This window comes from Pecten maximus, chromosome 7, assembly GCF_902652985.1.
Source record: "Pecten maximus chromosome 7, xPecMax1.1, whole genome shotgun sequence".
NCBI classification, from domain to species: domain Eukaryota; kingdom Metazoa; phylum Mollusca; class Bivalvia; order Pectinida; family Pectinidae; genus Pecten; species Pecten maximus.
In genome coordinates this window covers 14949786-14963646 of record NC_047021.1, presented here as the reverse complement: position 1 = coordinate 14963646, position 13861 = coordinate 14949786, and the positions used below count along the sequence as shown (strand labels likewise).

At 36.9% G+C, this 13861-nt stretch overlaps 1 protein-coding gene across 1 annotated transcript in view; it reads right to left on the bottom strand.

The window, feature by feature from the left end:
* Positions 1-3889, bottom strand: part of LOC117331715 — a 33880-nt gene extending 29991 nt beyond the window's left edge. Inside the window, exon 1 of the mRNA XM_033890562.1 lies at positions 3807-3889. The gene's annotated coding sequence lies outside the window, so the exon portion shown is untranslated. The remainder of the gene's footprint in view (positions 1-3806) is intronic.
* Between the last annotated feature and the right edge of the window lie 9972 nt (positions 3890-13861).

Sequence of the window (13861 nt, the reverse complement as noted above, 5' to 3'; positions counted from 1 at the left end):
TCAATATATATATTTCAGTACTAAAACACTTGATTCTATCACAAGGCCTATTTATATATGTTCTTAAAGTGTCGAGAGTATATTGTACGTTTAACGCCCGGCGATAATTGACACACGGTGGTAATTCAATATTACACCTGTAAGTTTTTATCATCGCACTTTTCGAACGTCACGGTAGCATATGTACAAAGCACTCAGCTTACAAAAAACAACAAAATCTTCGATTTTAATCTCTGCATTATAAGATAACCTACATATCATACAGACAGCACATCTCCTCACACCTAATTGCTAGACACTTTCACTCTTTTCCTCTCTTTCAAATGTGAAGTGTGTTGACTGTCTCTTATTTTGAATTGTGAATCATGAAAAAAGAAGATTTGATGATGCCCTACCCATGTTTCTGTTTGGCTTCTGTAGTGTGGTGAGTGGTATCTTCTGTGTCCTTCATAAGAGCATGAACACACCACATGATTTGTTTGACTGTCTATTGCTTTAATTAGAATTTAAGTAGCGCGTCAGACATTTTTATATTATATAGATGCAGTCTTGTTTTGGAACGATTTCGTGAGTGCTGTGGTTTAGACTTTAGTCAGCAAACATGAATTCAATTATGAAAATACAAACAAATTATATTTGGGGTGTTTTAGTGTGGAATGTGTGTGTCCCGTGTGTTCTAGTGTGGACTGTTTGTATCTCGTGTGTTCTGTTGTGTATTGTTTGTGTATGTTGCTTGTAGACTGCATACGTTATGGTGTGGATTAGGTATGTTGTTTGTGGACTACACACGTTATGGTGTAGACTGCGTGTGTTGTTTGTGTATGTTGATTGTGGACTACACACGTTGTGGTGTGGATTGTGTATGTTAATTGTGGACTACATACGTTGTGGTGTGGATTGTTTGTTGTTTGTGTATGTTGTTTGTGGACTACACACGTTGTGGTGGGGATTGTATGTTGTTTGTGGACTACACACGTTGTGATGGGGATTGTGTGAGTGGATTGGGTGTGTTAATTGTGCAGTACATACGTTGTGGTGTGGATTGTTTGTTGTTTGTGCATGTTGTTTGTGGACTACACACGTTGTGGTGTTGATTGTGTGTGTGGATTGTGTGTGTTAATTGTGGAGTACATACGTTGTGGTGTGGATTGTGTGTGATGTTAGTGGACTACCCACGTCATGATGTGGATTGTGTGTGTTGTTTGTGTGTGTTATTTGTGTGTGTTGTTTGTGGACTACACACGTCATGATTTGTGTTGTGTGTGTTGTTTGTGTGTGTTGTTTGTGTGTGTTGTTTGTAGATTACACACGTTATGGTGTGGATTGTGTGTGTTGTTTGTGTTGTTTTTGTGTATGTGTTGTTTGTGTGTTGTTTATAGACTACACACGTCATGATGTGGATTGTGTGTGTTGTTTGTGTATGTTGTTTGTGTGTGTTGTTTGTGTGTGTTGTTTGTAGACTACACACGTTGTGGTGTGGATTGTGTGTGTTCTTTCTATCGTGGTATTGTGTGGTTGTACATGTAAGTGTGCCAACAAAGTCGAGTGTTTATGTTCAAGTTCAGTGTATGTTCTTACAGAGACGAATGTATTTCTTTCTTTTATTGCGGTGGCAGTTAAACAATGACGTCACTGTTCAGTACCTTTGTTTCTAATTTTAACAATGGCCATCATGATAAATACTTACCATTCGGCGATAGTAGAAGTCAACAATGAATAATGAATGTATACTTTAATGCATTACATCACAGTTTGCCATAATAATAACTATGTAGACTATGCGTTTCTTTATATAAAGATAATCTGTATTTATATGATTAATAAAATCAGTAAGTCATTATGTACAGAATGTTTCGTAATTGTTTCTTGTGTTTGTCTTCGGTCAAAATACTGATTGTATTTGCAATTAACAATACATCACTCTCTCCTGGTAAACCACACCATATATCTACTGTGACAGTTTATTTATTGTTTCAAATCTAATAAAGGTTAAATATAATGTAGATATGGAGGCAATACAAGTATGGGCCGCTTAGTCTCAGTCGGTTAGAGTGCCGATAACCTCAGATAAAGATCGAAGGTTCGTGGTTCGACACTCCCTACCCATGTCGGATAGTGTTTCTCGGGAAGTTGATAAAATGGTCGATCTGTTCTGTCGTGATCTTGACCCTGGGCAAGACACTTCGCCCTAATTGCTTTGAACGGTACGCGACGGGCATCTCGTATGTTGCTTAGTGATGTAGTCACCAACTACTACAAGGAGACATTGCCTCAAAATGACCCTGACTGTTCACGGGGCGAAATCCCCAACAAATAAACAAACAAACAATTGGTTTACAAATGATGAGTATAATGTTTGATATATAAAACTGTTAGGTATACATCTATTGCCTAAATATAGTTCTTTAATTGTTCGGTCGGAAGACATTTGTTCTCTACCGTTGTTATAAATGCCCGACATATTTCCAATGAATGTATATTGTTCACAAGAACAATGCATGTTTCCAAAATACTTACACCTCTTATGTTGTTCTACTTCATAAAAAGGTGGAAGTACATAGTCAGTCTTCTCTCTGAGGTTGTGACTTTTTATGAAAGCAATAGCATTGATTAAAAGACCACTACACGTTTCTATGCAGTAATACATACGCTCGGCCATGTAAATTTAAAAGACGTTGTCTATGATCTGTATAGAAGATGGCAGTAAGTGTATACAGTATATATATTTATATCTATAACATTATATCAAGTAATAATACCATTTACACATATCGTGATATCACAGCTTAATGCTTCTCATTTAAATCTCGTATTACAGAGTATTTTATCTAAATGTGACGTGTAAACTATGTTATCACGCTAGAAATGCTTTGTTTGTGATAAAAGTATTAAGAATATAATCTGTAGCTAATTTACATACGCATTGAATGAAAAAAAGTCTCCCGAGGAAAACAATTTTTCAGGGACTACAATGTTAATTATAATTAATTTGATTAATTTTTTATGTGCAGACGTAACAAAGGCCATCTCGCAATAAGATGTTCCTAAGTAACTTAACAATCATGTCAACATCACAAGAGTTACCATCCGAAGATATATTACAGAGACGAGGAAGTCTAATGATTGAAGTAGGTGATAAAATAGAGAAAAGACAGCAATAGACTAATTTTTAATGCATATTTGATTCACATTCGAAATCGGGAAGAAAAAGATAACATTCTTTCTTAAACGTATGATTTCAACACAAGAGAAGCAGCCAGATCATATATAAAAGGGCTCTCGAAAAAAAAGTGGTACGGAAAATATCATATTTCAATAATGTGAACCAAAGAAATTTGACACACGGAAATTTCAATTAAAATATTGTTATTTTTTCGGTATAATAGACAATGTATTGATCTGTGGAGACATGGTACTTGTTTACCTGAGACAGGCCATGTCCCCCTCGGGTTTTACCCCCGGGGAATATATCACTCAAATTGGATGGATACATTTCATATCTCCCCAAAGTAGTGCCAATAAATGTATAATATAATGTTCATCATTTGCCTCCTATACAATTAAAACTATCAGTAAACCCTTCTAGATCGTGTCTTGACCATAGCTTATATATATGTATTATATACATGCAGTACTCATCTCTTGGTGGTACATATAATGGCATTGTTTTGCAGGTAGCCTTTTGTGATAGAAACATATTTGCTTTTCTTTACTTTACCTGTGTTTAAAAAGTAATTGATCTGCGAAATATTGATATCTACCTTTCTTTATCTATCTTTGTGTGTGGGAAGTCGTGGAATACTTACTTCAGATGTCCATCCTGTGGCCGTAGTGGTCAGTGTGTCCGTTATTGAAGCACTTCCGTTACTAGCGTTCCGTCCTCACCGACTATTAGAAATGGAAGACCCGGATAGGGCGCAGTGTTGTAGAAAACTCGGTGCCAATCACAGCCGAGTGTGTAGAGTTCGCGACAATACAAAACCATAATAACTCCCTTCAACCAGGACTGTTTCTTTAGGATCACAAATACATTATACTTTGATTAAAAACCTTTACTTGACACAGAAAAACCATAACAAAACGTAAGAATTAGCGAGGATCATATTTCCTAAAAAACGGATACTTAAATAGCCGCCCCCTTTCAGAACAGGAGTACTTCGGTTGTTACTGGAGTGCTATATAGACTCGTCACGGATTATCAGTCTTAGTAAAACTTCTATTAAATTATTAACTTGTTTTGTGTACAAGACGGCAAATAAGTGGAAATTGCAGCTAATTATAAACAAACTCTTGGCTGAATAACCCATAGCCAGTAGTTAGAAGGTAGGTAAATAGGACCTTTATAATGAGGTAATATAAGAATCGTAGGTATATAACATATGTAATCAAGCGAAGGAGATAGTTGATTAAGTATCAGAGTTTTAAGTGAATGTCATAAGGCAGTCCCATTAGAATACATTAAATAGATTTTTAAATGATGCGATGTATGGGAAAGTATCCCGTTTTCCTCGTGCAGGTGTATGTTACTGTCCGATATGTTCAGTATTTAGTAAGGACAATTATCTCCGTTATTATAACCGTTTGAAGGAGAAAGGGAAGTAATTTACAATGTTATTATCTACCAGTTTGTAAAACGAATTTCATATGTAATTAAGTCAGGATATTGATGATTAAGTCAATGTATTTTTTATTTGAGGTACATGTGTATAATTAAGTCAGGGTATTTATGATTAAGATTTTCTGTTTGAGGTATATAACTAAGTCAGGATATTTATGATTAAGTCAATGTAATATCTATTTGAGGTATATAATTAAGTCAGGGTGTTACTGATTAAGTCAATGTATTTTATAATTGAGTTATATAATTAAGTCAGGGTATTTATGATTAAGTCAATTTATTTTCTATTTGAGGTATACTATTACATATAGTATATGTGTTAGTATAAGTATCTGTAGAAAGGTACTTTGTGAGTCGTGTGATATACAGTGCCAAATAAGAATTCGTCCATGTATGCGTATCTCATAATCCCACTCCAGTCCAACTGAAATCGAAATGAAGTACCTAATAAATCTCCAAGTGTTGTAGAGTCGTTATAAAGATAATTTACCATACCGTCCATCTCAATCCTCAATCACATTGAACAGAGAATTGATAACTCGTCCGAGTAAGGGTAAGAAACATGTTGTGTGTTGAGAACGAACTGGCGTACATTAAAATCAAAAATGAAATGCGCTTCGTTTTGTAATAATTAATATAATCAGAAAATGATAACTAGATGTTGCAGAGAGTAGTTTGTTTAAAATTCGTCTGATTGTTAGTTTAAACTTTATTTTATTCAATAATACATGGCAATATAATATATACAATATGATTTCAAAAAGGATTCAGAAACAAGTATTAAGTACTTATGTAAATCTGTCTCCTTGTAGACATAAAGTAGCTATGGAACAGTACTGACCATAATTGATAATAATACTGATTGTTGATCTGTCGGTACAGTATTGTCCTTACAGATCGAGACATCTGTATGACATAGTGTGGTATTTTCCTGGTATTAAATCTACAATTTGATGTTCAGGCTTTAATTTGGAACAACCGTCCACTTAACTAAAGACAACTACTTTACGCTGTTTCCTACACACTTACTGTCACCTCGTGTAGCAACAAACTAACCAGCAGAAATACATAATATACAGCTAAAGGATTCGTTTGAGAATTCCTGTACCAATCCTATACATGTAATGCAATTTCTTATAAATATATAAATATTCCAAAAATATAGGTTTGGTGGATGACTTTTTCCATGGCAGATTTTCTGGATTTTTACATTTTTAGTCTCCATCATCCCGAGTCCTAGAGGAAGGAAGCGGCTGTATGATACAGTTCTATATCTATCACTTAACTTATACCGTACATATTATTACATGTTTTATTTCCACTTGTGTGTCTAGTGTACAATCCTTGATGAAAGCCTCTGTGTAATATCATAAAACTCGCTCATTACACCAACATAGACTTCCAATCACGAGCCCGCTGGTTTTGACACCATGGTCAAGATAGGATATATGAAGTGTTGGGGATCTGTATTTCACCGAGTTTGATGTTATTCGCTCTATTTACCAGCACATGACTGGACGCTTATACATTGTACATGTAATAGATTCACGTTGTATAGAACTGTTGTCGAATAAGGTACATGTTTCTTCTTACAGCGGACATACGCGTTCGCTACAAGCACTTCGGATTTCAGTCATCATTTTTTGTTGATATACTTAAGTGTCTAGGCTCTGGAAAAGAGAACTTTGTCCGACTTTTTCGACATTTTTATATTAAAACAATTAGAAAAAAATATTGATTTTTTAAACGCTTCAAATATCTATCTATGTGTCTACTACGTAAAGATATTCTACAACAGCGATCTTTAAAAATCATCATAAGCTAATAACATAAACTAGAGAATGTCGGCCTAGTTCTTGATCTCCGTATGTAATCAAATTCGGAGTAGACGATCGTACATTAAGTCCACTTGATATATATTTTTAATTACATTGTACATATATCATCGAAGCCACATATTTCCTACTGATTATCATAGATTCCGCTATCATCTAAGGTTACAAGTCGTTCGGAAGGTATTGCCTCTATCTGAGGAAGGACAACCATGGACGTTTAGGTCTATTCTTTAAGCTTCTGTTTATTTTATGAAAACTACCACCGTATACGAACGTTACAGCAGAGCATCGTCAAGTTGTCTTCCTTTTCTATTACTCGTGCATTCGTTATAAATATACTGCTACTTTCTTTCGAATATGACGATGGAAAGCCTGGAAGGGAACAAAGCCTGGAAGGTAACAATGCCTGGAAGGTAACAATGCCTGGAAGGTAACAATGCCTGGACACGGTGGCCTGAAAGGTAACAATGCCTGGAAGGTAACAATGCCTGGAAGGTAACAATGCCTGGAAGGTAACAATGCCTGGGCACGGTGGCCTGAAAGGTAACAATGTCTGGAAGGTAACAATGCCTGGAAGGTAACAATGCCTGGAAGGTAACAATGTCTGGAAGGTAACAATGTCTGGAAGGTAACAATGCCTGGAAGGTAACAATGCCTGAAAGGTAACAATGCCTGGAAGGTAACAATGTCTGGAAGGTAACAATGCCTGGAAGGTAACAATGCCTGGAAGGTAACAATGTCTGGAAGGTAACAATGCCTGGAAGGTAACAATGCCTGGACACGGTGGCCTGAAAGGTAACAATGCCTGGAAGGTAACAATGTCTGGAAGGTAACAATGTCTGGAAGGTAACAATGCCTGGAAGGTAACAATGCCTGGAAGGTAACAATGCCTGGAAGGTAACAATGCCTGGAAGGTAACAATGCCTGGAAGGTAACAATGCTTGGAAGGTAACAATGCTTGGAAGGTAACAATGCTTGGAAGGTAACAATGCCTGGAAGGTAACAATGCTTGGAAGGTAACAATGCCTGGAAGGTAACAATGCCTGGAAGGTAACGATGTCTGGAAGGTAACAATGCCTGGAAGGTAACAATGCCTGGAAGGTTACAATGCCTGGAAGGTAACAATGCCTGAAAGGTAACAATGCCTGGAAGGTAACAATGCCTGGAAGGTAACAATGCCTGGACACGGTGGCCTGGAAGGTAACAATGCCTGGAAAGTAACAATGCCTGGAAGGTAACAATGCCTGGAAGGTAACAATGCCTGGAAGGTAACAATGTCTGGAAGGTAACAATGCCTGGAAGGTAACAATGCCTGGAAGGTAACAATGTCTGGAAGGTAACAATGCTTGGAAGGTAACAATGCCTGGAAGGTAGCAATGCCTGGAAGGTAACGATGTCTGGCCACGGTGGCCTGGAAGGTAACAAAGCCTGGAAGGTAACGATGTCTGGAAGGTAACAATGCCTCGAAGGTAACAATGCCCGGAAGGTAACAATGCCTGGAAGGTAACAATGCCCGGAAGGTGACAATGCCTGGAAGGTAACGATGTCTGGCCACGGTGGCCTGGAAGGTAACAAAGCCTGGAAGGTAACGATGTCTGGAAGGTAACAATGCCTCGAAGGTAACAATGCCCGGAAGGTAACAATGCCCGGAAGGTGACAATGCCTGGAAGGTAACGATGCTTGGAAGGTAATAATGCTTGGAATGTAACAATGCTTGAAAGGTAATAATGCTTGGAAGATAACAATGCCTGGAAGGTAACAATGCCTGGAAGGTAACAATGCCTGAAGGATCGGGGGTTAGCTCACTGCTTAAATTTCACAAAACCTGTTTGGTCTGGCGTTCAGCATCCAATTAGAGACTCCAATAAGAGCATCCAATGAGTGTATCCAATGAGAACATCCAGTGAGAGTATCCAATGAGAACACCCAATGAGAACATTCAATGAGAGTATCCAATGAGAACATCAAGTGTGAGTATCCAATGAGAACACCCAGTGAGAGCATCAAATGAGAACATTCAGGGAGAGTATCCAATGAGAATATCATGTGAGAACATCCAATGAGAACATCCAATGAGAGTATCCAATGAGAATATCCAATGAGAGTATACAATGAGAACATCCAATGAGAGTATCCAATGAGAACATCCAGTGAGAGCATCCAATGAGAACATCCAATGAGAGTATTCAATGAGAACATCAAGTGTGAATATCCAATGAGAACATCCAATGAGAGTATACAATGAGAACATCCAATGAGAGTATCCAATGAGAACATCCAGTGAGAGCATCCAATGAGAACATCCAATGAGAGTATCCAATGAGAACATCCAATGAGAGTATCCAATGAGAACATCCAGTGAGAGCATCCAATGAGAACACCCAATGTAGTTAATCGGCATTAGTTTGGTCTTCCATTGGCAGATCAAGAAAAGGCAATAGTCTTTTATTTATTTTCAAATCATGCATACAATCATCGTGTCCAAAACATGGTGCATTTCTGCTCCATGCTACTTTACAGTACCCATGAATATCATTGCTTACACTGTGTATGTGTGTGTGCATGTAAAGTGTACAATCAGTGGTTTACATCGACAAATAAAACGTCAATTCACATACGATTATGAATATTGTTTGTCTTCACCATACATGTACAGGTGTGCTGAGAGCTTATGTCATCAATAGAATTTGCCTCTATGATACATGAACTGGTGTGCTGATAGCTTAGGTTATGCATATTTGAAAATCAAATGAAACTGAATTGTATATCTTTTAAACTACATTTAACTGTTCCTACATTTCTGGCGAAGACCGAGAACCGTATATATGCCGAGTATTGATTTTGTGTGTATATCTACATGTCGAGCATTCATCAAGGTATAATTACGGATCTACTAATGATTGGGTGGAGGGTTACTATTTTTTCCTTTTCTTGACGGCGCCGTTGTTAAGGCAACGCGAAAAGGCTGTGTTAAGATTACCCGTGTGGCTATTTGAACCAAAAGGTCGTTTTCCTGGAGCGCTCATGTGTTTCCGGCATGTCCGGAGTTTTGTACCTTGAACAATATATCACACGTGTTTGATGTAGAATTGTATAACTCTCTTAATGATGTAACTATATATGTTTTCATGTCATGTTGTATTAAAGTTTGATTACGATACACATATGGAACGTCACATAACCAATTAAATACCTTCATTAGACAACAGTGACATTTCTTAAAAATTCTGAATAATAGATAATGAGTTAAAGAATGTATTATGGATCAAAATAACAACATTATATCCAATTAGCAAACCCTTTTATAACAATACTCAAATCAGGATCACGACAATCTAGTCTAGCTAGTGTTATTATCGCTGTACATTGGTATAAACATATTTTTTAAATATCATTTCTGTGTTAACATGGAGTACAAACATAAGGACAAGGATTCAGAAAAAAAAACATATTGAATACTTGAATAAATCTGTCTCCTTAAAGGATTTGACTGACGGATGACATCACTGAATAAAGCGTAACAATCATGTATAATGGTACTGTATGAGTATATGATAGAGAAAGAGGAGGAGATATAGAGAGAGAAAGGAAGGGAGAAAAAGGGGGTGGGTGGGGTGGGGTTGGGAGGTGTACACGATGCTAAACGATGCTACAGTTGGTAATTTAAATCCAAGTTGGAAGCATCTGAAGATATGTTCGTTCTCATCAATGGATAAATTAGGATCACCACAAAGAAACACCGGCAGCCAGGAACAACATACGCTCAAACAAAAAATTTAAAAAAAATGAAAAAAGGCGGGATTTTTTCAAAACTCTTTGAATAGAATGCTTCTTAGGCGAGCTAATAACTGCTATCTGTTGTGAAAATAGGTAAATTACTATGTTCGTACTGAGTTAGTTAATGTCTAGACAAGATTGAAATCATATTGAAATACTGAAAAACAAAGAGCATTTACTGTTACAAAAGATAGATTGCGGGAATGTCATAAAAATAAAGGACGAAGCCTTCATCCTACACTGAATACTGTACACTGTACGTACACCTGGTACAAGTGGGTGAAAGTCTACTTTCTTGTACTGTACGCTATGCCCGGACCCGTATCATTTTCTTCAAACATGCATTCATAATGAACTAATGTTGTTGTTGTTGTTGTTGTTGTTGTTGTTGTTGTTGTTGTTGTTGTTGTTGTTGTTGTTGTTATCTCAATAACGGCTTAATAAATAAAAATATACCTTTCTGTTTAAGCTGAATTATTTATTTGATCTTTGATAAAGTTCATTGTCCGGGTACTGGAATCTTGACCGGGTCAGCGTACACTTTTCACCCGAAAGAATGATGTTATACAAAGTGGTGCAATGCCGCCTCGCTTTCGATATTTTCGCATCGCTATCTCAAATATAGCCTTTAGACGAGGCTATTTCTTAGAAAGTGTTTTATCTGATTAAGCTGGAAACTAGACTGTCAAATAAAGTCAGCTAAAGAAGGAAAGAAGGCAACATGTTTTGATAAGTAAAACATGATATTATCGCGATGCTTCACTACTTGGGCGACATACTTTTAGTAACCACTTTTAACATTGTACTTCCAAATGTAATAATAACACCGATAAAACCCTAATCTAACCACGGTGTCCCTTTAAAACTGACCAACACACTCTAAAGAAAAAAAATGATTTAAAATACATTCCACCGTTTCTTCATAAGACTAATGCGTTAAGTCAATACTGAATGTAAGGTGGTCCTACTCAAGTTTGTGAGACTCCGACTGGGATTGTGTCTTGTACATATTTAATAATACTCGGAATGGTAATAATGTGTTTATAAGAACGTTGGGTGTGGGTCGGTGTTGTATTCTACCACAGTCTGAGTCCATGGTTTTCCCTTGTCCTTCCTGACAAACAAAGGTGAAGTACAACTGAATTTAAAAAGAAATGTTGACTGTAGCATAGGTGCAAATGTATTGAACAAGCATTGGAGTGTGTGTTAAATGGAGTCGCTAACTACATAATCAAATCGGGATTGATAGTTACAATGCATGTCGCTAACACTCTCAACCTCACCTTGGAACTAGTATAGTACATATATCGTTAGATATACCGAATTACGTATGTAGACTTACAAAATTAACATGGTAAGTAGCTCGCTGGTCAATACATAAGCATGTGTATATTAGGTTTAAGATTTCTGAATGAACCTCGTCCGAGTTGTCTCCCTTCTTTAATATTTTGTCTCTATTTGAAAACTTTCTAAGAGTTGCTTCCCTTCAATAATAGAAACTATTGCCAAGTATCTGAACACCTGGATGCACTCATTGATCCGGCATTGTTACACGTTGTTGTGTTTTGTAATTGTCAGTGATAAATATATATTTATCATTTATCTACCAGAATTAATCACGCGTAACAAACCCTTTCATAAACGCCTTTGGAAAACCATTGGAATTTTTCTGGTATCAGCTGGGCTTTCAGCAATATTTTTTTTACTTCCATGTACACCTTGATGTTACACATGCTGTACATGTGTACGTTATCTGGCCAATAAAGTCAGGATTCCTGTGTGTTCGGATGGCGTGGGTGGGTTGTTCTTTATTATGCTGAGCCCTTATATAAATCAAAGAAGCAGATTCGCACCTTATAATGAAATATATTGAAATATTCATTTGTATTATCAAGGAAACCTCTACATTTGACACCTATAGTAACTTGAACATCTTGTTTTCAACTTCATCTTTATTTTCATGTGTATGGGGACGTATTCACACTACTTAACTGGACAAAAACTGACGTGATGGATTGGAAGGCACAGTTCACATGTCGTTACCGTTCTCTTCTATAATGGAGTGTCATAGTGATGTTTTCCACACAACAGTCTGCGAATAAAGAAACGATATGTTTGTTCCATTTGTACCGAATAGGTACGGTACCATTTAATGGAGCTCAAAAAACCGACACCTGATTTTCATAATACATTGAAGCATCACAATTCCACCATCTTTGATCCAAGTAGCACATTAGAAAATAGAATTTCGTTTCTTCTTGTATTCTGCGTTCCATTAAAACGAACGAAAGTTTAGAAATTATAAAACGGTGTATGGAACTAGGTCAATCTTATTAGGTAATCTAGGTGATAACGCTGTGTATAATGATGAAAGTTTTTCGAATCTGATTGAAAATAATTGCCACTGGGTCATATTCGTGTTAAACGCAATTTCACAGCCTATTAAGATACGCCACGTTCATAATAACATTTGTAATATTCCCATTTGCTTTGCATTGTCACTATAAACCTTACAAAACAAAGCAGAAGGTTATTAGACGTTAATTCCCACATTAGTTTAGTGATATGAAGAACAATGTTCGTGACGTCGTCACTTAATGTCGCCGTTTTGTCTGACGTCACTATATTAAGTGTATTTTTGAGGTCACAAGAAGTCGTGATACCGGATTAAAATCACGATTTATCAACAATTTATGTAGTTCTGTGGTATAAAAAGTGAACATCCTCCCGGTGGAGTACATTGGTCAAAAGGTTGAAATTAACTTGATGATTTTGTGTTGATTTCAACGAACTCTATATATTCTTTTTTTCACTAGGAACGGTCGCCTGAAGTCGTGACGTCACGTCACTGTGGAATGTAAGAGAAACTTCAATTCAAAACAGAAATATAAGTATTGAACTGTCTTCTTCGGAAGGTTATTGCCCTGTAATTCTCATATGATTGTAGACAAATTATTCATAACGTAATTTAAATTGTAATAAACGTCATAATAAACGTCATAATAAACGAAAACTGTAATTTTACAACAATTTGAAGAAAAAGTTTGGTATCAATGTATACTAAGCACTCTTTTTGGGAATCGAACCCGGATTATCTACACGCAATCTCTCTTCTGTGTGAATCTATTTGCCAGGCAAACTATAGCTAGTAAGTACTGTCCACCGTGCCTACGGAGTTACGTCCGCTGGTGGATGCTGGTTCGGGCACCAGTTGTGATCAGACAGAAATCGATTAGCTATGCCTATTGTAAAAGTACCTAACACCGGCCACTGTATGGACAACCATGGACAATGAAGGACGGAGGTCAATGAGGGCCACATAAAGAGCACAGGTGTGCTTATATCTGCTTGTAATTAAGTCCACGTCACACTCAGCTCAGGTATATATAGGTACAGTGTGGTGGTAACCATGGCGACAAACAGACCTAGTCGTTGTTACATCGTCAAGAGACAACTCATTAATCTCAGGTCATCAAGTGGTCATAATTAGAGGCCGTCCAGCAAGCTATTGTGTTTCGCATTTCTTAATAAAATCCCGTGTTATTTTCCACTGCCGTACGATAGACAGACGGAAGCAGAGTAATATCAATATCATCAAGTCCGTGATATTATGTTAGATAAGGGAAAACAA